General features: G+C 53.7%; 1 non-coding gene across 1 annotated transcript in view; it reads right to left on the reverse strand.

Moving 5' to 3' along the window:
* LOC126433631 (small subunit ribosomal RNA) overlaps positions 1-1,675 on the reverse strand; it is a 1,910-nt gene extending 235 nt beyond the window's left edge. Inside the window, exon 1 of the ribosomal RNA XR_007578631.1 lies at positions 1-1,675. This exon is cut by the window's left edge and continues 235 nt beyond it. This is a non-coding gene — a ribosomal RNA (small subunit ribosomal RNA).
* Positions 1,676-5,000: the final 3,325 nt, after the last annotated feature.

The following is a 5,000-nucleotide window of genomic DNA, read 5'->3' on the forward strand; positions in this document are numbered from 1 at the left end:
CATGGGGAACAATTGCAAGCCCCAATCCCTAGCACGAAGGAGGTTCAGCGGGTTACCCCGACCTTTCGGCCTAGGAAGACACGCTGATTCCTTCAGTGTAGCGCGCGTGCGGCCCAGAACATCTAAGGGCATCACAGACCTGTTATTGCTCAATCTCGTGCGGCTAGAAGCCGCCTGTCCCTCTAAGAAGAAAAGTAATCGCTGACAGCACGAAGGATGTCACGCGACTAGTTAGCAGGCTAGAGTCTCGTTCGTTATCGGAATTAACCAGACAAATCGCTCCACCAACTAAGAACGGCCATGCACCACCACCCACCGAATCAAGAAAGAGCTATCAATCTGTCAATCCTTCCGGTGTCCGGGCCTGGTGAGGTTTCCCGTGTTGAGTCAAATTAAGCCGCAGGCTCCACTCCTGGTGGTGCCCTTCCGTCAATTCCTTTAAGTTTCAGCTTTGCAACCATACTTCCCCCGGAACCCAAAAGCTTTGGTTTCCCGGAGGCTGCCCGCCGAGTCATCGGAGGAACTGCGGCGGATCGCTGGCTGGCATCGTTTATGGTTAGAACTAGGGCGGTATCTGATCGCCTTCGAACCTCTAACTTTCGTTCTTGATTAATGAAAACATACTTGGCAAATGCTTTCGCTTCTGTTCGTCTTGCGACGATCCAAGAATTTCACCTCTAACGTCGCAATACGAATGCCCCCGCCTGTCCCTATTAATCATTACCTCGGGTTCCGAAAACCAACAAAATAGAACCGAGGTCCTATTCCATTATTCCATGCACACAGTATTCAGGCGGGCTTGCCTGCTTTAAGCACTCTAATTTGTTCAAAGTAAACGTGCCGGCCCACCGAGACACTCACTCAAGAGCACCCTGGTAGGATTGCAACGGGGTCCGCCTCGGGACGCACGAGCACGCACGAGGCGCGTCGCACGCCTTCAGCTCGCCCCACCGGCAGGACGTCCCACGATACATGCCAGTTAAACACCGACGGGCGGTGAACCAACAGCGTGGGACACAAATCCAACTACGAGCTTTTTAACCGCAACAACTTTAATATATGCTATTGGAGCTGGAATTACCGCGGCTGCTGGCACCAGACTTGCCCTCCAATAGATACTCGTTAAAGGATTTAAAGTGTACTCATTCCGATTACGGGGCCTCGGATGAGTCCCGTATCGTTATTTTTCGTCACTACCTCCCCGTGCCGGGAGTGGGTAATTTGCGCGCCTGCTGCCTTCCTTGGATGTGGTAGCCGTTTCTCAGGCTCCCTCTCCGGAATCGAACCCTGATTCCCCGTTACCCGTTACAACCATGGTAGGCGCAGAACCTACCATCGACAGTTGATAAGGCAGACATTTGAAAGATGCGTCGCCGGTACGAGGACCGTGCGATCAGCCCAAAGTTATTCAGAGTCACCAAGGCAAACGGACCGGACGAGCCGACCGATTGGTTTTGATCTAATAAAAGCGTCCCTTCCATCTCTGGTCGGGACTCTGTTTGCATGTATTAGCTCTAGAATTACCACAGTTATCCAAGTAACGTGGGTACGATCTAAGGAACCATAACTGATTTAATGAGCCATTCGCGGTTTCACCTTAATGCGGCTTGTACTGAGACATGCATGGCTTAATCTTTGAGACAAGCATATGACTACTGGCAGGATCAACCAGGGAGCTGCGTCAACTAGAGCTGAGCAGCCGGCCGCCCGGGAGTGTGTCCCGGGGGCCCGCGCGAACACGCAAGCGTCCGCTCAATTATTCTGCAAACAGGAGGAGGCTGAGCTCCCCTGCACAATACACCTCGAAACCCTCTCAGGTCCCGGCGGCGCGCAGCGCCGTCCTAAGTACTTGGTCGGGTTCGAGAGAGGCGCAATCGCCCGGAGTTTGGCGAGTAGACGCTTTAGGTGCGACCACCCGTGCTCCCAACTGAGCTTGCCGCTGCCGACAGAGGCCCGGGAGCGTGCTGTCGTGGCATTGCCGGCGGGAGACAACACGCGCCACCTACGGTGGCCGGCAGCTCCAACGCCAGCGCCACAGAAGGACAAAAGCCCCACTTGGGTGCCGAAGCGAACTCTCCCAGCACAGCGCACGCGCCAACACGTCCGCACAGCTGCGATACAATCCACCTGCGAGAACCGCAGAGGCGACCGAGCAGCAGACGGCGTCGCGGCGCCGAGCGCCGGGCGGCGGCGCATCCTCAGCGCACACAGTCCTCAATCGGACCAGCACACTGCAGATGTCCACCGCGCTTCGCACCGGGCCCGCGAGGACCTACTTTGGCCGCACGGCGCCGCGTGCAGGGTGCGCCGGCGCGCAGCTACGCCGCCTGCCGCCTCCGTCGGCCGGCGCGCCTGCCACTGGCCGCCCCCACCAGCCGGCTGTAGCGCGTGCGCCCACGCACCGCGCGGCCAGCACGCCGGGAGGCCCCCCCTCACCGGCCGGGGACGGTCCCACCCAGCCACCGCCGCGTATCGCTTCACACCCACATGCCATTCACGTTCGTGGGCATGGTGGGTATCGCTGAAACAACCGGTTGGTAGCTCAACCGATCGTCGCCATCACTGATTCACCTCTAGCGAGAACAACCGCACCACAACGGTTTACCAGTTCTTCATTTGCGTAACGTCACCAGCAAACGTAGACGTCCATCGCCATTTGCAAATTCAACGATTGTTGCATGCCTGTGTCAGGTGTCACGACACACTATGTCTGCCCACATACACGCAACAACATGTGCACGCTTCGCGAACACGTGGAAGGTGGCCCCCGTACGTATGCGATGTCCATTGCGCGAACGACTGTCAACCGGCCTCTGTCGCATGTCGCAGATGTGGAACGCAGTGCACCATGCTATCACGGTGTGTGAGAAGAGACGACTACGTCTGACAACACGCGCCACTACATCAACAGACGGCTCATGCCGATCGCCATCCACGGCATACCATACTGCAATCCAGCTCTTATAGGGAGACGACATGTAGCTGAGTGCACAATATTTGGACCGTATGGTTCGCCGTTGTTGGCGCAGTCGTGGTACGGTCACACATGTACCACGATGTATCATTCAGTACATGAGGACCAATGTGCAGTACAGTGTGTGATTTGGACGTACAACATCAGCGGACAGTTGACACAAGCCGTACCACAACGTAGGCTGTGCTTCGCCATGCGAATGCCAATGAACAACTGCGAAGGGCATTGAGCATGTACGTCCTGCTGCCATCCGCATTACAGTGTATAGCTGCAAGGTGTTTAACATGAAGCGATACTCTGGGGACCGGGCAGTGCGAGTAGCAAACTATATTGCGGGGGTTGCAGTTAGGCAACACTACACTAATTTAACGCGTCGTATGACAATTACAGAGCAGGTTAAGGCCCAACGTGTGTTGGGTTAAGGCCCAACGTGTGTTGGGTTAAGGCCCAACGTGTGTTGGGTTAAGGCCCAACGTGTGTTGGGTTAAGGCCCAACGTGTGTTGGGTTAAGGCCCAACGTGTGTTGGGTTAAGGCCCAACGTGTGTTGGGTTAAGGCCCAACGTGTGTTGGGTTAAGGCCCAACGTGTGTTGGGTTAAGGCCCAACGTGTGTTGGGTTAAGGCCCAACGTGTGTTGGGTTAAGGCCCAACGTGTGTTGGGTTAAGGCGCAACGTGTGTTGGGTTAAGGCGCAACGTGTGTTGGGTTAAGGCGCAACGTGTGTTGGGTTAAGGCGCAACGTGTGTTGGGTTAAGGCGCAACGTGTGTTGGGTTAAGGCGCAACGTGTGTTGGGTTAAGGCGCAACGTGTGTTGGGTTAAGGCGCAACGTGTGTTGGGTTAAGGCGCAACGTGTGTTGGGTTAAGGCGCAACGTGTGTTGGGTTAAGGCGCAACGTGTGTTGGGTTAAGGCGCAACGTGTGTTGGGTTAAGGCGCAACATAGGTTAGGTTAAGGCGCAACATAGGTTAGGTTAAGGCGCAACATAGGTTAGGTTAAGGCGCAACATAGGTTAGGTTAAGGCGCAACATAGGTTAGGTTAAGGCGCAACATAGGTTAGGTTAAGGCGCAACATAGGTTAGGTTAAGGCGCAACATAGGTTAGGTTAAGGCGCAACATAGGTTAGGTTAAGGCGCAACATAGGTTAGGTTAAGGCGCAACATAGGTTAGGTTAAGGCGCAACATAGGTTAGGTTAAGGTACAATATAGGTTAGGTTAAGGTACAATATAGGTTAGGTTAAGGCACAACATAGGTTAGGTTAAGGCACAACACGGGTTAGGTTAAGGCACAACACGGGTTAGGTTAAGGCACAACACGGGTTAGGTTAAGGCACAACACGGGTTAGGTTAAGGCACAACACGGGTTAGGTTAAGGCACAATACGGGTTAGGTTAAGGCACAATACGGGTTAGGTTAAGGCACAATACGGGTTAGGTTAAGGCACAATACGGGTTAGGTTAAGGCACAATACGGGTTAGGTTAAGGCACAATACGGGTTAGGTTAAGGCACAATACGGGTTAGGTTAAGGCACAATACGGGTTAGGTTAAGGCACAATACGGGTTAGGTTAAGGCACAATACGGGTTAGGTTAAGGCACAATACGGGTTAGGTTAAGGCACAATACGGGTTAGGTTAAGGCACAATACGGGTTAGGTTAAGGCACAATACGGGTTAGGTTAAGGCACAATACGGGTTAGGTTAAGGCACAATACGGGTTAGGTTAAGGCACAATACGGGTTAGGTTAAGGCACAATACGGGTTAGGTTAAGGCACAATACGGGTTAGGTTAAGGCACAATATGGGTTAGGTTAAGGCACAATATGGGTTAGGTTAAGGCACAATATGGGTTAGGTTAAGGTACACATTGTTGTAAGGAAAGGTGTTTTGGGGGGGGGGGGGGCGGCAGTTTGTTGATTGTGATTATCGTAAGTAAATGACTGCGGCATCATCTGATTTGCCACGTCAGGGTGCACCTTTGGCTCATAACAGGCGGCGCTCTGATTCCATGCTTGTGGCAGACCTGTGTCTTT

The sequence above is a fragment of the Schistocerca serialis genome, unplaced genomic scaffold, assembly GCF_023864345.2.
Source record: "Schistocerca serialis cubense isolate TAMUIC-IGC-003099 unplaced genomic scaffold, iqSchSeri2.2 HiC_scaffold_1170, whole genome shotgun sequence".
NCBI classification, from domain to species: domain Eukaryota; kingdom Metazoa; phylum Arthropoda; class Insecta; order Orthoptera; family Acrididae; genus Schistocerca; species Schistocerca serialis.